The following is a 26,703-nucleotide window of genomic DNA, read 5'->3' as shown; positions in this document are numbered from 1 at the left end:
TCAGTGATGCCATCCAACCATCTCATCCTCTGTCATCCCCTTCTCCTCCCTTCTTCAATCTTTCCCAGCATCCGGGTCTTTTCAAATGAGTCAGATCTTCACATCAGGTGGCCAAAGTATTGGAGTTTTAGCTTCAACATCAGTCCTTCCAATGATTATTCAGGACTGATTTCATTTAGCATGGACTGGTTGAATCTCCTTGCAGTCCAAGGGACTCTCAAGAGTCTTCTCCAACACTACAGTTCAAAATCATGAATTGTTCAGTGCTCAAATTATTTTATAATCCAACTCTCACATCCAAACATGACTACTAGAAAAACCATAGCTTTGACTAGATGGACCTTTGTTGGTAAAGTAATGTCTCTGCTTTTTAATAAGCTCTCTAGCTTAGTCATAGCTTTTCTTCCAAGGAGCAAGTGTCTTTTAATTTCATAGCTGCAGTCATGATCTGCAGTGGTTTCGGAGCCCCAAAAGATAAAATCTCTCACTGTTTCCATTGTTTCTCCATCCACTTGCCATGAAGTGATGGGACCATATGCCATGACCTTAGCTTTCCAAATACTGAGCTTTAAGCCAACTTTTTCACTCTCCTCTTTCACTTTCATCAAGAGGCTTTTTAGTTCCTCTTCACTTTCTGCCATAAGGGTGCTGTCATCTGCATATCTGAGGTTATCGATATTTCTCCTGGCAATCTTGATTCCAGCTTTTGCTTCTTCCAGCCCAGCGTTTTTCATGATGTACTCTGCATATAAGTTAAATAAGCAGGGTGACAATATACAGCCTTGACGTACTCCTTTCCCAATTCGGAACCAGTCTGTTGTTCCATGTCTGGTTCTAACTGTTGCTTCTTGACCTGCGTGTAGATTTCTCAGGAGGCAAGTCAGGTGGTTTGGTATTCCCATCTCTTTAAGAATTTTCCACAGTTTGTTGTGATCCACACAGTCAAAGGCTTTGGCATAGTCAATAAAGCAAAAGTAGATGTTTTTCTGGAACTGTCCTGCTTTTTTGATGATCCAGAAGATGATGCCAATTTTATTCTGGTTTATTTGCCTTTTTCTAAATCCAGCTTGAACATCTGGAAGTTCACAGTTCATGTACTGTTGAAGCCTGGCCTGGAGAATTTTGAGCATTACTTCACTAGCATGTGAGATGCGCGCAATTGTGCAGTAGTTTGAGCATTCTATGGCATTGTCTGTCCTTGGGATTGGAATGAAAACTGACATTTTCCAGTCCTGTGACCACTGCTGAGTTTTTCAAATTTGCTGGCATATTGAGTGCAGCACTTTCATAGCATCATCTTTCAGGATTTGAAATAGCTCCACTGGAATTCCATCATCTCCACTAGCTTTGTTTGTAGTGATGCTTCCTAAGGCCCTATAGTCTACTTGCCTCAAACCGATTAGGAAAACAGAAAAGGGAAGCTTGTTTCCATACTCCTCTGACCCCTAGGTGTTGAGATAAATGTTCTTCCCCTTTTTATCTTTTTCTCCAACAGCCATGGAAGAAAAGCAGAATATCATCCTACTGATAGTAAAATAACCAATCTGCTACCATTTTTGAGATCTGTGTTTGCTTTTCTAATGTTTCTCTGATTGTAACCCTTCCATACTTAATGTTATTCTGTAAATGTTATCAATACTTAAAACATAAAAATAAAGATTTTTGACATACTTGACAGTATCTCTTCCACTGAATCTAAATTCAAGGGAAATATATATCTGATAATGTACAAAGGAGCTGCAAAAGGAACATGGAAAATGAGGCTTGCTGACCACACATGGGGATAAGAAACTTTGCAGGTGGCAACAGCACAATCTAGTTCTAAGTAAGACTCTCAAGAAACAGGTTCTTTCAGCACCAGTGACAAAGAAAATCTCATCAAGTTGGATTTCACACAGACACAGGTCTGTAATTCAGCTGAGGCAAACAGCAGGGAAAGTCATTTCCCTGCCTACTTCAGCTGACAAAATGATGCCTTTTTTCTTGTTTATGGTTTGATGTTTCTCTTTTGCTTTTAAAGGCTGAATGAAATACAGAGATTGCATCTATCTCTAAAGAAAGGGAAAGATGTGTTTGGTTGGAGAGACTGGAAGAAACACTTCAGTTAGCTTCTCTGGGTCCTAATCTAGACTAGGCTCTAATATCACAATTTGCTCTACTGTTGAGGGAGAGATTGTTCAACATGTCTCCTGTAAGTAGTGAAAACGACTACACAGCTTCAGCCCACATGTGGGCCCACGGAATGCCCTAGGGTTGAATTCAAACACGTATTAAGACATGAGAATTTTCACTAATGCTCAATATTTGTACAGGCAACATCTAATTACTGGAGTTTTTCATTGTTGTTATTGTTTTAAGTAAAAATTTTGCAAAATCTAATACAAAAGGTAACATCCTAAACCTTAACTGGATTTCCAGCCTTATAACTTGAGCAATCAAATCAATATTAAATCATTCTTATATGATTTTTCCGCTATTCTGAAACCTTAGATGGTTTGAAGATTCTAATTCTCACAGTTTTTTTGTTTTTTTAGTTTGATGCTGGTGGATTTTTCTAATCAGAACCTCTTTTGCTATGCTACAACACTTTGGCTTATTCATGACTCTACTTTGGTTATGTTCCTCCTATCTCACCTATTACCTATTTATCCAGTTCAAATAAGATGTAAGGGCAAGCCTAAGTCCACAGTAATATTTTATCTCTCATCAGAGTCACTGAGCTGGTCAATAATTTCTAGGTTCCTAAGCATTAATCTATTCCTACTAAATTAAAATCTGAGGTTTGTCCCCCAAATCTGCGTTTTTAAGAAACTCTGAAGTTCTACATACATGAAAAAATCTGAGAAGTTCTGCTTGTAAGCTCTTTAGAGAATTTATCTTGTACTGCTGGAATGTGCCTGGCTACTGAATGTTTGATTAATACTTGCATAAAATGAAATAAAGTCACACACTAATTCATTTAAACAAACACCAAATAGACACACTATCATGTATAAAATACGTAAACAAGGACCTGCCATATAGCATAGGGAACTATAATCAATGCCTTGTAATAGCCTACAATAGAAAAGAATTTGACAAAGTATATGCACACACAAGTGGCTGAACCATGCTAAGAGATTGCATCTATTTTTTCCTTCATCAAAAAATCGAAGTTAGTCCATTTTGATCTAAGTCTAGACTTGAGATTGCTTTCTGACTTTCTTTTGGCTAGTCATACGAATCAGGATAAAATAGGAAAGCCAGACAGTTTGATGTGGTCCAGAATCATCTGTAGTCTGTTTCCTGTCCCCGCTTCGACCTTGTCAGATCTCTGTCCATAATCTGTAAAACTACCTTCTCACCTTCAGAATATGAAAGTACTTGGACAGAAGTACTGTGTCCAACGTATAATCTCCTTCTTTGTCTTTCTTAGCATAGATTATGCTATTCTCTGAGCTAATGTGATCATCTAGATGACTTATCTTAAATCAAAAGACACAATTCATCTGTGATTTCTAAGTTGCAAGCAAAAGTACAAATTGTGACCAAGATTAATTTGCCAAGTGTTAAATTCCTTGTTTCCCTTTCATATGTATATACAACATGCAAATCTATTGTACCACAGAGTAGTCTGGATTGTGTGTGTGTGTGTGTGTGCGCACGCGCGCTCAGCCATGTTTGATTCTGTGACCCCATGGACTGTAGCTTGCTAGGCTCCCCTGTCCATGGGATTTGCCAAGCAGGAATACTGGAGTGGGCTGCCATTTCCTCTCCAGGGGATGTTTCCGACCCAGGGAAGATCAAACTCACATCTCTTGCATCTCCTGCATTGGTAGATGAATTATTTACCACTGCACCACTGGGAAGCCCAGGACCTAAATAAAATAATGTGACTTTAAAAATGTATATATTGCTTTTATTGACAATATCTAATTCCACGATTTTATTTTTATCTTAAACTCAATATATTTTAAAAACAAAAACAAACTCTTCACTGTCTCCCCTTTTAGGTGATGATCAGCACTGAAATATTAACCACAGTAGATTTCTAACTTAGTAGTTATAACAAAAGTTATACTGATATAACAAAAGTTATGTCATATACTGAGTATTTCCTATGTCCCCAGATACAAATACTAAATATTTACTAGTTGTTATTTTATTAAAAACTCAATTCTACAGAATACTGAACCATTAATACCATCATTTACATATGAAGATAATCAGGTTTAGGAAGGTAAAGGAACTTGCCCAAAGTTACACAGCTAGCAATTCTCAGAGACATGAATTGAACACAATTCTCTTTGACACTAAAATCAGAGCTATTAAACCTTGGCAACATAGCAAAGTCATTCCTCCAAGCAAGAATCATCAATGGGGATAAAACTTAATATTAGTCAGAATCAATATGTCAAAAACAATCTGAAATAAATGAGACTTTGGACCTTCTGAAATTAAACTAAAACAGAATGTTAAAATGTTAAAAAGTCACACATTTATGGTTGTGTACTTTGATGGGTTGGAGAAGGCAGTGGCACCCCACTCCAGTACTCTTGCCTGGAAAATCCCATGGACGGAGGAGCCTGGGTGGGCTGCAGTCCATGGGGTTGCTAAGAGTCGGACACGACTGAGTGACTTCACTTTGCCTTTTCACATTCATGCATTGGAGAAGGAAATGGCAACCCACTCCAGTGTTCTTGCCTGGAGAATCCCAGGGACCATGGAGCCTGGTAGGCTGCCCTCTATGGGGTCGCACAGAGTCGGACACAATTGAAGCGACTGAGCAGCAGCAGCAACTTTGATGGGTATATGATATATTTAATAATGAAAAGATGTATAAGAGAGAAATACATTTGCACCATCTTTTATATATTCTACAATAATTAAGTTCATATATGCAACTGAAAAAAAATCATGAAATAATTTTAAAAAATCATCAATGATTTCATGTCCTATGTCAGGGGAACAAAAAACTCTTAAGATTTAGTGATCTGGCTGCTTCTTGTTAATTTAATCCTTATTTTCACCAGTCTCTCACAGGGGTCACCACACTCCCAGGCCATTGTCCCTAAAGTTCCTACCATGGCTCAGTGAGCTTCTATCACCTTCCTTCACGTGGTTTTCCGCAGAATGCTCTCCTGAAAAGCATTTCCTGTCTCTCTTCCCATAATCCCACTGCTACTTCACCCTCATGATACCTTCCATATCCTGACTCTAACCACACACAGTTTAATATAGTTGCAGAATTAATATCCATACTTTAGCTCCTATAGGTAATAGTTTCTCATTGGGTGGACTCCGGGAGTTGGTGATGGACAGGGAGGCCTGGCATGCTGCGGTTCACGGGGTCACAAAGAGTCGGACATGACTGAGCAACTGAAATGAACCGAACTGAACTGAAGTTTGCATTCATATTTTATCTAAAGTAAACTTATTTATTGAAAACAGGGTCTGTGGGTTCACAATTTGTCTTTTACCTGAAAGAAGAATATAAAACTCATAGAAAGCTCTGAATAAATTCTTTTCATATAAGTGATAATAAATGAGAACTAATTTTAAGCATAAAAAATGACCACATGAAGTTTTAGAAATTTTTTATTGGTTTAAGTTACTTCAAAATAGTAGAAAAGGGATCAAACACATAGTTTTCCAATAGTTATTGAGATGTTTGACAATTCAGCTTCAGTAGGAGTTTAATTATAAAACAAAAGTAATAAAAGATGAAAAAAAATCTAATCCAAAAGATTTCTGCACTATACTGAAAGACAGATCAATAATAATAAATTGGATTTTTAGCCTTTGGGAATACATGGGTACCAAAAAGAAAAAGCAAACCTTAGAAAAGATATTCTGGGCTATCTCTAGTGAATGAACAACATTAGTTTAAAATCAATGTTATATTTCACTGGAATGAAATAAGATGTATTAGAACCTCAGCAAGATAAACAAATGCTTGATGTCTAATAATAACTCTAATAGATAAAAGTTTTTTAAGGACACATGTGTGGCCAAAATATTGGAAGGAGGGCCAATTCAATGGTTAATGTCATTAAGTTATTTAGAATCACTGACAAAAATATAACACTTCCCAAACTCTTGGCCAGGGTCAAGCCTAGGTGAACGATGAAAGAGATGACATATGAATACTTCATTTTCCTTTTCACTCTCTTCCCTCCACTTTATACCACAGTCATCAGGAAGCTAGTGAAGCCAAGCTTTGTTGTAGTTTAATCACTAACTTGTGACCAACTCTTTTGGGACCCCATGGACTGTAGCCCATCAGACTCCTCTGTCTATGGGATTTCCAAGGCAAGAATACTGGGGTGGGTTGTCATTTCATTTTCCAGGGGATCTTCCCATCCCAGGGATTAAACCTGAGTTTCCTGAATTGGCAGGAGTATTCTTTACCACTGCACCACCTGGGAAGTCAAGCTTTAGGATCTCCCATTTTACTCAGGTCCCATCTAATTCTCTACATTTGTATCTAGTAGGTCAGTGTATTTAAATTCCTTTTCTTAAGGAGGGCCCTCCAAACTGTTTAAACTTCAGGTCTCACAATGCTTAGTTAGTCCCTTGACCATAAGCAAACACTCTCTTGGAATCTAAGAAACTTTTAAGATTCTATTTGGCATAGATTTCCTTTATTCTGATTATCTGAAGGTCATTTATTTATGTTCCAAAGAACAGAGACAAATTCTCCTTATCTCCTGTCATGTGGGGAGGAGGAAGGACATTTGAGGGAACATGGAAATAAGCAAGACAGTCTCAGGCAGTAAAGGTTCAGGTTGCATTGGAATATCTGTAGAGTTTTCAGGGTATCAACCTAATTGGAAGTTGAAAGACTGAAAAGGGAAGCTTTAGGCATCAAAATATTTAATTTCTTCCTTGGCAGTATAAATATTGGTCTTTTACTTCTAGAATGACTATAACTTCCTATCTCTTGTTCTATGACTTCCGTCACTAATAACTGAATATATCACACTTTCCTTTGGGTATTTTTTCATTACCTATTTCTTGCAACTTTGTGGTTCCCTACATTCATCTTACAATTTTTGCTGTAAGTAGTTCATTCTATCTCAGGTTTACCATTCCCAAGATAAGCAAGTGATTGGTTCTAACTGATGTTATTCCTGTTGAGTCAAAGCTTGCAAAGTAAATCATCTGGGAAATCATTTTCTAGCCATAAATTTGCTGCCCATGGATAACATGTCCTGCCCTAGCCAAATGGATATCTGGGTGTGAAGAGATGAGGACAGAACCAGACTACCTGTGCAGAAAATATCATTGGCAATTATAACTCCCTTGGCAGGGACTGTGGATAGAAGAGTTTCCTTCAGAAAAAAAAAAAAAACTAGATATGGCAGTCCTTGAGCTAGTCAATATGGTCTTTCATCTTTACTTAGGAAGCTAGGCACATTAGGAACTTAACCAATTTTGCTTTTCTCTTCTGGGATTTTCCAAAAGTATAATAGAACCCAAGATTTCAATATATCCTCACCTGCCCATTTATGCCCCACTCACCAAGGATAAAACTGTATTCACAAACAAAATAAAACTAGTTAGTTCTTTTTGGTCTGTTTAAAGTTGTTTACAACTCAGTTATTCACAAATAAAATTCTCTTCTTCCTAGATATTGAATAGCTTACCTGGTGGCTCAGACGGTAAAGAATCTGTCTGCAATGCCAGAGACCTGGGTTCGATCCCTAGGTTGGGAAGATCCCCTGGAGAAAAAAATGGCAACCCACTCCAGCATTCCTGCCTGAGAAATCCCTGAGACAGAAGAGCCTTGCAGGCTATAGTCCATGGGGTCACAAAGAGTCACATACGACTGAGTGACTAATACTAGATATTGAACCATCAGAAGAAAGGACTTGAGACCCTATTTCAAGTCTTTGAAACATCTATGATGTTGATGAAATCATCAAAGATTTGATGAAACTTGAGACATCTATTTCAAGGATGCCTTACATAGATCTACTTTTACATTTTTCTTTTTTTCTCATAGCACATGATTTTATCCTTATATCTACATAAAATATAATTCTTCTCAGTAATATAAACAGTTGAAAACATATTTTCTTATATTTTCTTATTTTTTTAATTTTCATAGGCTTAATGATAATAGAAATAACAATATTTTGTGATTTATTAAACTAATAATAATGCAAGTATACAACTTGCTATTTGTGTCAGAAACTGTACTAGCATTCCCATGTATTATCTTCCTTGCTGCTGCTAAGTCACTTCAGTTGTATTCGACTCTGTGTGACCCCATAGATGGCAGCCCACCAGGCTCCGCCACCCCTGGGATTCTCCAGGCAAAAACACTGGAGTGGGTTGCCATTTCCTTCTCCAATGCATGAAAGTGAAAAGTGAAACTGAAGTTGCTCAGTCATGTCTGACTCTTTGCAACCCCATGGACTGCAGCCTACTAGGCTCCTCCATCCATGGGATCTTCCAGCCAAGAATACTGGAGTGGGGTGCCATTGCCTTCTCCGATTATCTCCCTTAATCCTCCCTAAAACCTCTGAGGTAGATTCTATTTGTTTTATCATATTACAGACGAGGAAATGGAGACTCAGGGCTATTAAGCAATTTGCTCAGTTAATAGGCAGAGTTGTTGTGATTTAAACCAGGACGCCTCATTCTATAGCAGCAACTTTCAAATCTGGCTAGACACTGGAATCACCTGAGGAGCTTTAATACCCTGGGTCCCTCCCCCAGAGTTTCTGATTTATTGATCTTACAAGGATTTTTTTTTCCCCTCTCCCTAGGTGATTCTAATATGCATCCAAGCATGTAAATACTGCTCTACAGCCTAAGTTATTAACCACTAGGCAATAAATGAGTTAATGAACAAGCTATCTCCTCATTGTCCATTTTTTAAAAAAAGTATGGACTGACAGTTCCATTTAAATAAAAATAACAATAATATTTAATTGGCCACCCAGAGAAAATAATGAAACCAATTTTGTCAAAATTGATTTACCCTGACTAGACCACTTGTCAAAGAGTTAATGTTATTTCCCAAAGAGAGGCAGTGAATGGATTCTGTAAATGGCCAGATCAGTCTCACTCACTTTTTCATATGGACAGGGACTGAACAGGGAAGTTACAGAAGGCATCAAACTGACTTTAGCTGTTCAAATGGGCCCCTTGGTCCATTTCTTTGTTCTATGCTTTCCAGTTCCCTCACCCTATTACCCATAATGCCTCGTTCCTCCTTGCTTTGTCTCCGCTGCAGAGTGGGAGCCGCATTGCTTTCAACAATTAACAGAGTAGGCTCTGGAGCCAAATCTTTTCTATTAGTCACAATCTGAAGATACAAATAAAAGAACCTAGACAAAACTGTAAACACTAATCAGGCACTAATTCTCCATGTGTTAGTCACTAAACTGATAGTAGAAAATGAGTAAGAGAAATTTCAAAGCACTAATAACGTTGGAGGGAAAATGTGAAGACAAATGGGGAAAGATGAGTTGTAAAGTTTTAACTTGTTTCTTGATGTCTGTGTGTGTGTGTGTCTATCTCCTAGTGTTTGTAATTCAGTATGATCAAGCTAAAGTTTGAGAACCACTGCCTTCTTCAACTAGTCCTACCTGTTCCTCAGAGGGCTGAGAAATAATACATAAACAGACAATGGTGAGACCACGGATGATGATGAAACTGACCCACACACAATGCAGCCTCAAATATAGGCAGCCAAAAAACAACCTCTGCAGCAACCAACCTAGAGGCAGGACTTGGAAAATGACGGTCAGTTTCCCTAACTTCTATCCCTCAAAAGTTGGTTTGCAACTCAGAATGAACTAGAAAAAAGATAAATATGTTTCTTGAAACAGTCACAGGAGACGATCTGCTTCTACTTGGCCCACTCTCAACTTTTCCATGCCAACAACGTGCAACCAGAGCATATCTCAAGTTTTACACCTTTTCACTGTAAAGCTTTCCCACTCTGCCTGCTTTTGAGTCACCATCAAATACAAGTGGAGTGGTTGACTCCTTTACAGCGAGATCTGAATAAATAACCTCTATTTGTTCTTCCTGACAAGTCTTCATTTATTTCCACAGAGCAAGAGGAGGAGGCATCTGTGCTGTGCTGGAAATTTGAGCCCATCCTCTCCAGACAGGTAAGCTTTCCTGTATATGTTTCCTTGAATCCCCTTGTCTCCCCCCATTAAGATGTCTTCAGGGAGGCAGCAGCCATGACTACAGAAGGGGTGATTGAAACCTGCATCGAGTTTGGAAAGATCAGTTTGATCTTCTGCCAATGTCACAGTGATGTTTGAGTAAGAACCTCAGACCTCAGCAACAGTCTCAAAAGAGGGATGAACTCCTGAATTTAATCACCTTTACACCTGAGATAAGAAAAACCATATCATCCATAGAATTGACCTGGAAATTATGAGTCATTTTTTTCTTATTCTTAGCATCATACAGAAGGAGGCTTCAAGATAGAAACCAAGTTCAGCTAGGGGAAAATAAAGTTTTATTTTGATCCAGTTCACTACTTAAGTGGTGCTAACTTGAGTTGGCTACTCAAAAATTTGGAGGAAAGGGCATATTTGCTCTGATAGAGGGAAAATCCCACACCTGATTCATGGAGAAGACTATATTTTGAGCAAGAAATTTGAGAAGAGTTTTGATACATGCACCTTTGCTGCTGCTGCTGCTGCTAAGTCGCTTCAGTCGTGTCCGACTCTGTGCGACTCTTGAGATGGCAGCCCACCAGGCTCCCCCGTCTCCGGGATTCTCCAGGCAAGAACACCAGAGCAGGCTGCCATTTCCTTCTCCAATGCATGAAAGTGAAAAGTGAAAGTGACCTTTACCCTCCCTCTAAACCCCAGAGCTATTAGCACAAACACCTTGTTAAGTTAACCACAAGAAGATAAGACAACAATAATACAGAAATCACCATGGTGACCATGCCCCAAGCCTTCACTGGCTGAACCAGCTCAGTGGTGAGAATATGATATTATGATTATGACCAGTCATTTCATACCAACCCCGAGACATCACTTCACTCATAACTTCCTAGATGTGAAGATGAGCTTCTTTTGGATTTCTACAATTATTAAATATGTGTCTGAACAATTTAAAAAGGGCATAACCAAATACCAAAAGAAACTATTTCTTATTAAGGCTGACTAATAAAAAAATGTCTTTTCCTACTACCTAACCTACATTTCTTGAACAGAAACTGGGTCTTTTACTGAATTCATTGTTCCTCTTCATCTCCAAAACTGATGTTTTAACGATTTTTTTTTTTCTTTTTTTTCTAGAAGAATGAAGCAGAATTAGCACAAGTAATTAGCAGGTTTAGTTAGAATTTAGAAACTGAGAGGCAAAAGAAATTAAAGTTGGTACAAATAAACTAGTAAAAGGTGCTAGAGTAGTGTGTGCTTGTTAATTAAGTGTTGTTATTCAATGTGTCAGCAACACCAACCCAATGCTTTGTGTAGTTTAGAAACACAGACGAGGAAAGGCTGATGCCCAAGGGAGCAGAATGGGAAGGTGTTGAGTGTGGTGTGAACTTCCTGGGACAGCATGAAGAAGTAGGCATCTCTGGGATTGTTCCAGCCTTCCTGACAGTGACCTGCCTTTCCTTTCAGTGAAAGCCCCAAGGTGGCATGGGAGAGGGAGTCTGAACTGCTTCTAGACTTTGGGAGCCTTAGATGTCAATATCTGGTTATAAGAGGTTATCTTCATCTGTTTGGACTCTAGGATAAAGTACCACCGAGTGGGTGGTTTATCAACAACAGCTATTTATTTCTCACAATTCTTGAGGCTGGAGATCTGAGATCGGGGTCCCAGCATTGTTGGGATGAATGAAGGCTCTCTTCCAGGTTGCAGACTTCACTGTGTCCCCATATGGAGGAAGAGCTAACTTTCTAGGGCCTCTTTTATAAGGACATTGATCCCATTCAAAAGCGCTCTACTCTCATCACCTAATCACCTCTCAAGACCTGGCCTCCTGACACCATCATTGTGGGCATTTGGTTTTCAGCATAGGAATTTTGAAGGCACACGCACTCTGACCATAGCAGAAGCCAAAGTGTTTATAAAAGAGCTAAGCTTATTGATTAGTGTGCCATAACAGCTGCCATAAGTGCCCCAAACAGGGTGGCTTAAGCAACTGAAATTTCTCACAGTTCTAGTGGCTGGAAAACAGACCTAGGTGCTGGCAGGGTGGTTTCCTCTGAGGCTTCTCTCCCTGGCTTAGAGACAGCATCTTCTCCCTGTATCCTTCACATGGTCTTCCCTCTGTGTGTGTCCTGATCTCCTCACACTATAAGGACATAAGTCATATTGGATGAAGGACCATCCCAATGACCTCACTGAACTTTAATAACCTCCTTAAGACTTGATTTTATTTTTTTAAAGTCTTATTTGAATTTGTTAAAATATTGCTTTTGTTTTATATTTTGGTCTTTTGGCTGTGCGGAGTCTGGGATCTTAGCTCTTCAGCCAGGGATTGAACCCACATCCCCTGCACTGAGGGCAAAGTCTTAACCACTGAACCATCAGGGAAGTCCTGAAACTCAATTTTAAATATAGTTGCATTCTGAGTTACTGGGGGTTAGGCCTTGAATACGTGACTTTTGGGGCACAGAATATGCCCATTCAGCCTGCTGGAGAACTTTGTATTTATAAATAAATGGAGAAGGAAACCATTTATTTAAAAATAATAAACTAGCTTCTCATGAATACACATGTCACCTTATTCTGGAATTGTCCAAATGCTTTTATAACCCCCACTTTCTAACAAAACTGGTCAGTGAAGGCAAGAGAAATTACAATCACTAAAGTGATTAAATCTGTATTCAACCCAGGTATCCCCTGCTCACAATTTGCCCTCTGTTCCACTCTTATCTTGCCCTGTCCACAGAAAATGGAATAGAAATGCAGAAATTTGTGGTGTCTATACTTAGAGATTGCATTCTAATGATTCTTTTTCTTAAATTTTTAAAAATTTATTTATTTTTGACTGCACTGGGTCTTCACTGATGCTAGGACTTTTTTCTAGTTTCAGCGAACAGAGGCTGCTCTCTAGTTGTAGTGTGCAGGCTTCTCATTGCAGGGGCTACTCCTGTTGTGGAGCAAGGGCTCTGGGGCACATGGGCTTCAGAAGCTGGGGCACATGGGTTCAGTAGTTGCAGTTCCTGGGCTCCACAGCACAGGCTTGATACTTGTGGCACACGGGCTTAGTTGCTCCACAGCATGTGGGATCCTCCCGGATCAGGGATCGAAGCTGTGGCTCCTGCATTGACAGGTGGATTCTTTACCACTAAGCCACCAGGGAAGCCCTCTAGTGATTCTTAATGTGTGTTAAATTCTAATTTTCTTGATTGGTGGATGATTTAATTACTTAAATGTTTGAAATCATTCTTAGTTTTTCTTTATTTCATTATTTGATGCTGGGTAATCATGCACCCAAGTTTAAATCACTGTCTTCTTGTATGTATATATATATATACAGGAGTGGATTGCCATTTCCTTCTCCAGGAGATCTTCCCAACCCAGGGATTGAACCCAGATCTCCCGCCTTGTAGGCAGACGCTTTACCGTCTGAGCCACCGGGGAAGTCATATATATATATAGAAGAATTTTATACCTGGAAAGGTAATATTCCTTTTGAAGGTATTCATCATTTTGAAGGTACTATCTTGTAATGGAATCCACAAAGAAAGAGAATATATCTTATTAAAACACTGTGTGACCTAATTCTAGTTCTGGCTGTGTGACCTTTGGCAAGTCACTTAACGTCTCTGAACTGCACATTTCCTGTTGGTTAAAATGTGATAATGTAAGAGAAGAAGTAAATGAGATACTGCATGTAAATCAAAAAGCATGCTGCCCAATATATTGCTTTTCTCTACTCTAGGTTAATTATGCAAGTGGAAATATGATTTATTCAGATCTTTCCAATATATGATGATGAAAATAAAAAAAGTCCTTCAAAAGGACTCCAAAAGTCTAGATTGTAACTCCAATTTGAGTCACTTTGCCTCTTTGAGCCTTAGAGTTTTTAATATTGAAATGAAGATGATGGTCTGAATGTTTTTGCCCCATCCCCCAAATTCATATGTAAAATCTTAGTGTCCAATGTAATGGCTTTTGGAGGTGGAGCCTCTGGGAGGTTCTTAAATCATGAGGATGGAACCCTCATAAATGGGGTTAGTGCCCTTAGAAAAAGCACCACAGAGCTTTCCTTTGCTCCTTAGGCCATGTGAGGACACAGCAAAAAGCTGGTCATCTATGACCTGGAAAGCAGATACCTACCAGACACAAAATCTAAAAACTATCTTGGACTTAGCCTCTGGAACTGTGAGAAATATTTTTCTTTCTTTATAAATCATCCAGTCTATGGTATTTTGTTATAGCAGCCTGAATGGATTAAAACAATGGCCAAATTTTGGACTTGTTAGAATCAATCAAGAGGACAATGCATGCAAAACACCAAAACAAAAAGTCACTCTGTCTGGTACACAGCAGACTCTGATGACAAAATAAGAACAGTTTCTGTGTCAGCATCAGTTCCACTTTGGGGAAGAAGCATTAATCCTGACATGTTACAGAGGGCTGGAATGGTTAGGTTTAATTTACTAAACATTTCTTTGTAGGAATTATTTCTCAGTGAAATGAAACAAAATTTGTAGCCTGAGGAAAATAGAGCAGGGTGTAATTTTTACAAATCTATATTTTCCCCAGTTGTGTAGGGTCATCTGATAATTCTGAGCACAATAAAAATGGAAATGGGGCCAGAACTTCATATTTCCTAAATAATAATTTTCCAGGTCACCTCTCTGCATCTTAAGATAAACCTGGTACTCAAAACAGAATTGTGTGGAAGATGGGGAGGCACAGGGAAGCAGAGACAGGAACGCAGGTGAAGAGAGGCCCTAGCACACCGTCTTGGGACTTCTTGCTTTATGCTGACTTTGGCATATCAGGATGTCAACTGAGCTTGAGGTATCTGCCACCGATTCTAGCTTTTACTTCCAAGACTAGACGTGGGGCAGTTTCTGTGAAAGAATTTTCTCTCTGAATTATTTTAAAACTATGTTGAATACTTACTGTTGATTTTGTGTAATATATATTTTCTTTTATTTATTTTTTGAATGCCAGGCACTTTAGATTTAAGGACTTGGGAAACAATTCTAAGCAGATAAAGACAAATATGTCTGCCCTCACAAAGCTTATAATTTCAAAATTGTCTTTTCCTAACTATGTTAAGATTCATTTGTTTTTAATGCCATGGTAGAGTGTAGCTGTTCTTAAACATTATGACCTCTTAACACTCTTACAATTTTTAAGAACCACAAAGAAATTTTATTTATATAGGTAGGTATTTTATCTATTAGTGTTTACTATATTAAAAATTGAAACTAAAGATTTTAATATATTATTAATTTATAAAACAAACCTAAACCCATTATGTACCCCAAATAACATATTTTATGAAAAAGAAATATATATTCTAAAACAAAGAAATAGTGAGAAGAGTCACATTGGTTTGCATTTTTGCAAATCTCTTTTCTGTCTGGTTTAACACAATGACTAGATTTTTATGTTTGCTTCTTTAATCTGTTGTATCTATAGAATGCAGTCTTTGGAAAAACTTCTCTGTATTTGAGATTTTGAGGAAAAAAAGGCAAATAAGGTTGTAGTATTGTGATGAACAAATTTTTTACTTTATGGGCCTCTAAGATGATCTCAGGGAGCCCTACAGTGAAGTTCAGGAACTCCATGGTATAGTGGCAAAAACACATTTATAAAACCCAAGTTCTAATCTGTAGTCTTCAGAAATTATTTCATCTCTTAGTCTCTGCTTCCTCCATCTGAAAACAAGAGGTTTGAATTAAATTATGAACAGAATCTTTTCTAGCTGTGACATTTCATGCTGTCTGTCCTAAGTTGGTCATTTAATATTTTAATGGGATGGATATTTTCTTCTTCTTTTAATTTCCCTTTATCCCCATCTTTCCAGGTCTGGAACTAACTGAGCTAGGAAAAAGAAAGGGAATATTTGTGACATTCAGAGATTTAAAAAGCTACAGAGTCTTAGCAAAATAAAGCTCAAGACCATTCCATGAAGATGTCACCTTGACAGTGAGGCTGGCTTAGTACTGACAACAGATGTTTGGCCCCAGAATGGACTGGTAAATGCTGCTTCTATTTACATATTTGTTTGTCCTGTCCTGTATTAGCATGATTTCATCCACATGATCTCCGTCCCTTAGCACTATTATTCTGGAAAACCCTGATGACTGGCAATAGTCATTTAAGCCAAAGGCTTAAAGGAAGCGGTAAGGCTTTGGGATAGTGAAGTGAGTAGTTTAGGGATATCCAAGGTACCTAAAGGAGGCAGGCAAACATGAGTCCCCAGGGCCTGCCCCACCTGAAAAGGGTGGGCTCCCAAGGCCCTCACAGTGTCCCTGTCCCCACCCTTTGCTCTAGAACAGTTTCTCTTCCCTACTCTTTGAGAGATGAATAAGACAGCGGTTCTCAAACTTCAGTGTGCATCAGAATCTCCAGGAAAGAGATTTTCTAGGCCAAGCCCCACAGTTTCTAATTCAGCAGGTCTGGGGTGAGGGTCAAGAGTTTGCATTTTCAACAAGTTCTTAGATGATCCTTGGGCTTGCCTGATACCTCAGCTGGTAAAGAATCTGCCTGCAATGCAGGAGACCCTGGTTCGATTCCTGGGTCAGGAAGATCCCCTGGAGAAGAGTTAGGCTACCCACTCCAGTATTCTGGCCTGGATAATTCCATGGACAGAGGAGCCTGGCGGGCTACAGTCCATGGGGTTGCAAAGAGACGGACAGGACTGAGTGACTAACGCTTTTACAGATGATCGTATGGCCCAGTTTGCTGGATCTCAGACCACACTTTGAAAACCACTGGAATATCAAAAATTACAGGTGATTTGAGCTGAAAGAAAATAACAAGGTTTTTGAACTCTGAATGTCTCTGCAATCAGGTTTCAAAACACCTATACTTCCCACCCCCACTGCCCCCAACATAATGGTCTTCATATTAAAAGTGAAGTAAGAGGGTCACATGACTCCTCATATGTTTTGGCACAGCTAATTCCATAAGGACCACACTAATCATAATATTCTCTTGCTATTTTGCTTTCTCTTGGGTTGAGGAAAGGGAGCTTTCCCAGATGGATGACAGGGGCTACTGTATGGCTGATTACTTAATTTGAACAATTCCTTTTCAGTAATTGCAGTTCAGTAAAGTATTAGGAGTGAATATGTGGCTTCTGTTCATGATTCAGACTCTTTGAGTTTATAAATTCCCTGCAATTGTCTTGAGCAGATGAGCCTGTAACCTTTCCAGTCTAGGTTAACTTCAGTTTTCCATGACGTTTCACCAAGCATAAACACATCAAAGATGCTAATGATTAAAATAAATGTGGCCTATTATGTTATCTAAACAGTGTTCTTTCTTTGGAAGCCCAGGATGGCAGTCAAAGCACTTCCTGGAGACCATCATGGCCTTGAGGTAAGCTTTCACTGGCCTTATAGGGCCAAAGATGGGTTGCTAATAAATCAGGTAAGTGCTGGGTGTTGGAGTAAGTGGTTTCATATATAGTATTTCATGTCATGCTAGTGATTTTTGTTAAGAGAAGCACTGCCTCCAGTTCTTTGTTGCAAGGCTTGCATTTGTACCAACCCAAACATATAGTCATTGTCATGACTCTCTTTATGTTTTTCATAGCACTTTTTTCTATCTAAAATTACCTTATTCATACTTTGTGTCATCAAATGTTCAAATTACCACACAATTGCACTCATCTCACATGCTAGCAAAGTAATGCTCAAAATTCTCCAAGCCAAGCTTCAACAGTATGTGAACCGTGAACTTCCAGATATCCAAGCTGGATTTAGAAAAGGCAGAGAAACCAGAGATCACATTGCCAACATCCACTGGATCATCAAAAAAGCAAGAGAGTTTCAGAAAAACATCTACTTCTGCTTTATTGACTATGCCAAAACCTTTGTGTGGACCACAACAAACTGGGGAAAATTATGAAAGAGATGGGAATACCAGACCACCTGACCTGTCTCCTGAGAAATCTGTAATGCCGGGCTGGATAATGCACAAGCTGGAATCAAGATGGCCGGGAGAAATATCAATAACCTCAGATATGCAGATAACATCACTCTTATGGCAGAAAGCAAAGAAGAACTAAAGAGCCTCTTGATGAAAGTGAAAGAGGAAAGTGAAAAAGTTGACTTAAAACTCAACATTCAGAAAACTAAGATCATGGTATTGGGTCCCATCACTTCATGGCAAATAGATGAGGAAACAATGGAAACAGTGAGAGACTTTATCTTTTCGGGCTCCAAAATCACTGCAGATGGTGACTGTAGCCATGAAATTAAAAGACACTCACTCTTTGAAAGAAAAGTTATGACCAATCTAGGCAGCATATTAAAAAGCAGAGACATTACTTTGCCAACAAAGGTCCATCTAGTCAAGTCTATGGTTTTTCCAGTGGTCATGTATGGATGTGAGAGTTGGACCATAAGGAAAGCTGAGCACCAAAGAATTGATGCTTTTGAACTGTGGTGTTGGAGAAGACTCTTTAGAGCCCCTTGGACTGAAAGGAGATCCAACCAGTCCATCCTAAAGGAAATCAGTACTGAATACTCATTAAAAGGACTGATACTGAAGCTGAAACTCCAATACTTTGGCCACCTGATGTGAAGAATTGACTCATCTGAAAAGACACTGATGCTGGAAATGATTGAAGGTGGGAGGAGAAGGGGATGACAGAGGATGAGATGGTTGGATGGCATTACCGACTCAATGGGCATGAGTTTGAGTAAGCTCCAGGAGTTGGTGAAGGACAGGGAAGTCTGGCGTGCTGCAGTCCATGGGTTCACAAAAAGTCAAACTGAACTGAACTGATACTTTATTTATCATCTGCACAGCCATCTTATCTGACCCTCCACCTTCTCCCCAACATTCTCCACACCACCAGAGGTCCAGGAGTTCTGTTCCCTGAAGCATTCCCAGAAATTAGGACATCTCCCAGCAGAATAGGTGCCCAACATATGTTTGTTGAATAAGTGAAGTGGTTAATTAAGATGCTGAATATAAGGGACCCTCCAACTTGTCATTGTAGGGAAACTCTGGCTTACAGGTTATATTCTTTAATTACCAAATCATTGACACTCTCCTTTGGTGTTATTCCCATTTTTGTAGCCTCTCCTTGATCAATTACTTTTTGTTAAATGAGATGTCCTGCATAATGAACATTTTACAAAGTTATATAAAGATTAAGGGTTTCCCACGCAGCTCAATGGTAAAGACTGTGTTTGCCAAACAGGAGGTGCTGGTTCGATCCCTGGGTCAGGAAGACCCCCTGGAGGAAGAAAGGGAAGACCCGCATTACAGTGTTCTTGCCTGAGAAATCCTATGCACAGAGGAGCGTGGAGGGCTTACAGCCCATGGTGTTGCAAAGAGTCAGACACGACTGAGTGACTAAACAACAGTAAAGCTCATTCCAGGCTTTGGGGGCCTAGAAATTCATCATCGACTTCAATCTATATTTATAAGAGTATGCTGAAGACCACCTAAACAGACGTTTCTGTTCCTTTGGCTCCCATCACATATGCCTTGCATAACCATCTATGTTTATTGAAAGAACTCCTGGTCTGTTTTTGTTTAACACTGACCTTCAAGTGTTTGATTTAATAAGCTGGGGAATTAGAATAAATTGTATTGGCTTGTTCCATCATCTATATTACAAAGAGCTTTAAGGAGAGGCTAGAACAACATAAAAACTCAGGAGCTCCAAACATCTATCATAGAGATGAAGAGGGAAAGTCAAGGGAAAAGATTCCAGGCTTAGAGATCTGCATATGGAATGAAGAGAACAGAAGCTCATGACTTTTAGGATCTTTCCCCCGAGTTTAAAAAAAAAAAAAATGTCAAAGGGAAAATCAACTTAGTACTTGCTTTAAAAGCAGGCAATGTTTCAAAACATGATGAAGTATACTGATGTTAACAATTTTTAAGTAAATACCACCCAAGAAAAAAAAAGAGCATTTGTGGCAGTCTTTTCCCCTCTACCAGGTCATATAGAAAGCAAATGGAGGATAAAGACCCTATTTCCTGAAATGTCCTGCCCTCCAAGGAGACTGCAGTGTACTGAATATGGGTATTTCCCCACCCCTTCCCATACACATGCCTAGAAGTGGACCTGGCATACAGTAGGTGCAGACATAATCACTGACATTGTTTCTGGGAGAAATAATTCTCACCAGCCACATTCTCAAACCAGTGTAGCCCACCTTTTGCTTATATCATGATCAGCAAGGGGCACTATGACTGAGGGCTGTTTTTTACATATCCTGTTGCCTCCAAAGAAACAGAGAATATGCCTTTTCTTGATATATTTTGTGTTAAGAAGAGAGCACTATGCGGTAAGTAAAAAAGTCAGGATTTGGAGTCAGTCACTTAAGTTTTAAACTTCCTTTTCCTGATATGTAAAATGGCTATCAAAGCTAATTACTTCATAGTAAAAGGAAATTTAAAGAATCATGCCTGGGACAAGGCCAGAGAGGGCTAGCAATGCTGCAAAGCTTGACAGATGCAGGGGCCCTGGTAGAACATGGCTTTCTTCAAAGGGCTCCCGTCTTTTCAACCTATTCCAGATCTAGAAAGCTACCTGCTTGTGTGGGAATCTATCTAGTAGGAACTCTACTTTCTACTCCTTTGGGAAACCTACAAACCCTCAGGTCTCTCTTGCTCCCTAGTGATGCAGAAGCAGGGGAATGAAAGTGGCAGGGGCAGGAGTCGGGCAGCAGGCACTGCATAGCTAGTCTATAGGGGAAATTCATTCATTAGGGGATCATATAATGTGCTTGTTGAAAGCATATCTGCAATGTTTGGGAGAGAGTTCACACTCAGTAAAGTATCTGTTACCTTTTCATTTTGCAGATGAGAAAATGTTGGTTCCATAGGATCACATGACTGTCTCCAGGCTCACCTCTCTGGGAATTGATGAAAGTGGGATTTCGGAAAACAAGAAGTCAGAGCTCTCTAGCCACAGAAACCCTAGTTTTTCTCCACACTCCACTGCTTCTGGTGCGGGGAGCATAATTCAAGTATAAACTTGGCATATCTTCACTCTGACTCACTCACACATGGCAGCTGCTGGTGTTCAAGCAGTGAGCAGGCTGTTGTCGACCTTGGAAATAGCAGCGAATTTACAGAAATTCTCAACACTGGAGAATTTTCCCCACTACACAGACCTGGGGTTATTATAAATGCAAAATATTTAGGGGCAGATTCTCTTAAGTTTGCTATTTTAAAATGTGTTTGTTTGGTACAAGTTGATGTTCTTGGGACAAATGTGTCAAAAAATGTGAGATAATGCAACTTGTGTTGAAGCAGAAATGCTAATTAAATCAGTGCAAATGTAAACGATGTTTTACACACTACTGACTTGGAGACTTTGTAAACACCACTCCCCTACCTATTCTCTGTGCTGTGTTACATAAAATGCCAATGTTGTATTGGTAGCCTGCTCATTGATCCTCAGTTCTAAGATTTTTTACTACTATTTCCTGCCTCCTACTATGCATAAGCTGTATAAAACAACTTGAAGTATTGTAAAGCCACTAAACCAGTGATTCGCAATCATGACCTTACATTAGAATCACCTGGCAAGATTGTAAAAAATTACAGATATCCTGGCCTTACCTGCAGAGATAATTAATTCATCTTCGATGGATACCAAGCATCATATTTTTAAAAACTTCATAGATGATTCTAATGTGCAACTAGGTTTGAGAATCGCTGCACTGTTTTTCTGCCTCTGAGCCATTGCACAGCTAAAATTGCTTTCTTTCTCATCTATGAAACTCCCGGTAATTCTTCAAAATGCAAAATTCGGAAGCAGCAGTTCCAAGAAGCTTTCCATTGGGTAATGTAGGTCCTCATCCTTTTATTTAAAAATTGCTTTATGTACAAATGAACTTGTCTATGGAACAGAAGCAGGTTCACAGACACAGAGAACAGACTTGTGGTTCCCAAGGGGGAGGGGTGGTGGGAAACGGATGGAGTGAGACTTCAGGGTTAGCAGATGCAAACTAGTATATATAGGATAAAAAACAGCCAGAACCTATTGTACAGCATTGGAAACTATATTCAATATCCTACGATAAACCATAATGGGAAATAATATGAAAATAAATGTATACATATATATATATTCAAATCAATTTGCTGTATAGCAGAAATGAACACATTGTAAATCAATTATATACTTCAACTAAAAAATTGCTCTGTGGTTCATCATAATCCTTAAAAAATTTCACCCTACTGTTAATTCCTTGAAAGTGAAGATAGGGAATGAAAGTTATTTTTAATTTATATCTGAGCCTGGTAGCCTGCAGTCCATGGGGTCGCTGAGGGTCGGGCACGACTGAGCGGCTTCACTTTCAATTTTCACTTTCATCCATTGGAGAAGGAAATGGCAACCCACTCCAGTGTTCTTGCCTGGAGAATCCCATGGACAGGGGAGCCTGGTTGGCTGCCATCTATGGGGTCGCACAGAGTCAGACATGACTGAAATGACTTAGCATGGTGCCTAGATTATCCATATAAGAGCTATATATAAATATGTTAAAGAATGAAAGCTGCTGCTAAGACACCTCAGTCGTGTCCAACTCTGTGCGACCCCATAGATGGCAGCCCACCAGGCTCCCCCGTCCCTGGGATTCTCCAGGCAAGAACACTGGAGTGGGTTGCCATTTCCTTCTCCAATGCATGAAAGTGAAAAGTCAAAGTGAAGTTGCTCAGTTGTGTCTGACTCTTCGCGACCCCATGGACTGCAGCCTACCAGGCTCCTCTGTCCAAGGGATTTTCCAGGCAAGAGTACTGGAGTGGGGTGCCATTGCCTTCTCTGAAAGAATGAATGAGTGAATGATAAAAAGATTATTATAATGGGATTAATACTCTGGGTTAGGGTTAGATTTGATGCTTTTGAACTGTGGTATTGGAGAAGACTCTTGAGAGTCCCTTGGACAGCTAGGAGATCCAACCAGTCCATCCTGAAGGAGATCAGTCCTGGGTGTTCATTGAAAGGACTGATGCTGAAGCTGAAACTCCAATATTTTGGCCACCTCATGAGAAGAGTTGATTCATTGGAAAAGACCCTGATGCTGGGAGAGATTGGGGGCAGGAGGAGAAGGGGACGACAGAGGATGAGATGGCTGGATGGCATCACCAACTCCATGGACATGAGTTTGGGTGAACTCCGGGAGTTGGTGATGGACAGGGAGGCCTGGCGTGCTGCAATTCATGGGGTCGCAAAGAGTTGGACATGACTGAGCAACTGAACTGAACTGAAAACTCTGGGTACTTGTCCTGATTCTGCTATTTGTAGATTTTAGTATAACTGATGTCATATCAACTGTAAATAGATTTAAAATGCTATAGTATATAAAGTTGAACACATGCATGTGTTTTTGACCCACTAGCATCACTCATGTTTATATATCCCTCAGAAATGCATATGCATGTTCACAGCAGCACATTTTAAATAGCCACAAACTGGAAATAACCCAAATGACCACCAATAGTAGAAAAATTAAATAGCATTGATAACAGACTAGGTAAAATGATTATGACCTAGAGTTCACACATAGAATACCATGATGCAATGATGTGGATGAATGCATAAAGATAATTTTGAGCTGATGAAGCCAACAACAAAGGAATACACAGTGTATATTTTATATTTACATAGAGATCAAAAGAAAAAATGTCATCTCTGCTGTTAGAAATTAGGAAAGTAGTTGCCATAGAAGGAGGGCATAATGAATGGAAGGGAGCATGAGGGTGGTTTCTGGGGTGCTAGTTATATTCTCAGTCTACTCAATGGTTACACAAATATGGCCAGTTTGTAAAAACCCATCAAATTGTAAATTCTTGACATGGGTATTTTGATGAACATAGATTATGCTTTAATTTTAAAAAGTTAAAAGGTAACTTTGGCATAAATGATATGAAGTATATACTTATACATTAAGTATCTTCTGTCTAAAACTCAGGAACATTTGGTTCATATGTTGGGCAATCTACTTTCCAGATATGGTTTCTCAGATGGAGTCACTGATTACATGGCAGTGTGGATCAATGTTTATTTCTGATTCAATAAGTGGGAGGGAAAAAGAGAGGAGGAGGGAGGAAGAGAGAGAGAAGGAAAGAAGGAGGAGAAGAGGACCATAAAGAAGGCTGAGCACCAAAGAATTGATGCTTTTGAACTGTGGTGCTGGAGAAGACTCTTGAGAGTCCCTTGGACTGCAAGGAGATCAAATCAGTTAATCCTAAAGGAAATCAATCCTGAATATTAATTGGAGGGACTGATGCTGAAACTGAAGCTCCAATACTTTGGCTGCCTGATGGGAAGAGTTGACTCTTTAGAAAAAACCCTGAAGCTGGGAAAGATTGAAGGTAGGAGGAGAAGGGGACAACAAAGAACGGGAATTTTGGATGGCATCACCAACTCAGTGTACATGAGTCTGAGCAAGCTCCGGGAGTTGGTGAAGGACAGGGAAGCCTGGCGTGCTGCAGGTCATGGGGTCACAAAGAGTCAGACATGACTGAGCAACTGAATAACAACAATGGGGAAGATAAGTGAAATAAAGGATGACTTTATGCTATTATGGTAGGCTCTTTGAGTTTGAAAAGATTTAAAAATAAATCATTTAAAATATAAAATGACAGCATTTTGTTGCATGCGCTTTTAGGACTTTGACACAAAATGTTTATCAAGATGGATAAAAGGCCAAGAGCAGGAACTTCATTCACCAGGAGTATAAGGACAGCTTGCATTCCCTCCCCTTGTTCTTACAGCACTTGCTATTAGATGCCTGTACATGTGGCAGAAGTGGATTTGCCTCTTGCTTTTGTAACCTAGCAAACCATCCGAGACTTCCAGTGTTCACCCGTATCCTCTCACTTGTGGACAAGAGACACTGGATTAGGATAACCCTCTTACCCTCTCGGAGCTTTCATTTCTCTTCCATAGAACAAAGCATTGTACTAGATGACATTCCCAGTCTTTAACTGAGATCTGCTTAATAATTGAGAGTGTTCCCTTCCTCTTTCAAAGGTGTTGTGGTTTGGAAAGCAAATTATGTGGTCTCACTGCTCACTGTTCCCAAGGAATCTTCCAGCATTAGCTTTCTAGACCTCAGTAGCTCTGAAGATGTGAGGCTGGACTCCACAGGACTCAAAACTACACAGCAGAGGCGACTGACAGGATGGTAGAATAGAGTTGTTTAAAATGTCAAGATAATCCCTTTTTAGGGATGGGAATTCATTAATAGCCTCATTGGTAATTATTACTTTTCTCTTTGGGTGGTGGCTGAGAGTGGGGCAGAAGGGAAATGTGGTTAAGCTATTTCAATTTTAAATGTCTCTAGGTTTTTCCTTGGAGAAGGCGATGGCACCCCACTCCAGTATTCTTGTCTGGAAAATCTCATGGACGGAGGAGCCTGGTAGGCTGTAGTCCATGGGGTCACAAAGAGTCGGACATGACTGAGCAACTTCACTTTCACTTTTCACTTTCATGCATTGGAGAAGGAAATGGGAACCCACTCCAGTGTTCTTGCCTGGAGAATCCCAGAGACGGGGAGCCTGGTGGGCTGCCATCTATGGGGTCGCACAGAGTCGGACATGACTGAAGCCACTTAGCAGCAGCAGCAGCAGCAGCAGCAGGTTTTTCCTATTTCCAAAAGGTGCATATTTCCTGGCATATACAAATTTAATATTTTATTTTTAAAATGGTCTGTGTTTAACAGTAATTATCAACTTATGTAGCAATATGTATTACCTTCTATGTGCCAAGAACTAAAAAGGATCAAGGCAGATTTGTGAAACAAGTAGAAAAGGACAATATCTTCAATCCTTCTGCTTCCCATAATCTTATGGATCCCAATGGGACTCTCATTTTCTCACACTCATATTCCCCAGTACATCATGGTGCCTCACTTATTCTTGCTTTGTATTCTGCCTAACCTCCCAGGTTATGCAATTCAACCATTCTTTCCTTGGATCCATTTACCTCCTTGATCTTCCACCATCCTGATCAATGCTACTGACTCAGTAAATCTTACCACCTACTATCTTCTGAATAATGGAAGTCTCAAGTAATTAAGGTAGTATTATTACATTTTTTTTTCTGATTCTACAATAATCTTATTTTACATGATCTCAGCTAAACTCATGGGACTTCTCATCATTATTTTTAATAAGTGGTACTTCATTTTCTATCTACTACTCTCATGCCACCAACAAAGAATCAAACTAACACACAGGAAAGCTATGGCTTTTTCCTTTAATGAACAGATCGATGCCATTCATATCCTTTCCAATTTAAAGTCTCTGTATCATTTTTCTGCCTTTCTACTTACCTCCTACAGTGGAGGGGAAAAAAAAAAAAACAAAAAAAAAACATCTTTCTTCTTTCCCAAGTTGCTTTAACACCAACTTGCTTCTGTGCAATTCTTCCTTAAACCATTCCCTTCTACACCATCTAGCTGGCGTCCTCAAAATGAAACCAAAGGTACCTGAGGTTCCCCCAAACCATGTGTTTCCAAAGTCAATAACTTTTCTAAGTCCACTTTCACTATCACCAAAGGGAATTAAAAACTGGACAGCCTGTTCTTGAAATTACCTTTCTTCTTG

The 26,703-nt window shown here is 39.4% G+C and overlaps 1 protein-coding gene across 4 annotated transcripts in view; it reads right to left on the bottom strand.

Annotated features, from left to right (window-relative positions):
• KCNIP4 (potassium voltage-gated channel interacting protein 4) overlaps positions 1 to 26,703 on the bottom strand; it is a 1,300,658-nt gene that overhangs the window by 361,708 nt on the left and 912,247 nt on the right. The gene's annotated exons all lie outside the window — the stretch shown is intronic.

Source organism: Bubalus bubalis, chromosome 7 (genome assembly GCF_019923935.1).
Source record: "Bubalus bubalis isolate 160015118507 breed Murrah chromosome 7, NDDB_SH_1, whole genome shotgun sequence".
NCBI lineage: Eukaryota > Metazoa > Chordata > Mammalia > Artiodactyla > Bovidae > Bubalus > Bubalus bubalis.
The sequence above is the reverse complement of the archived record's forward strand: the minus strand, read 5'-3'. Positions and strand labels throughout refer to the sequence as shown.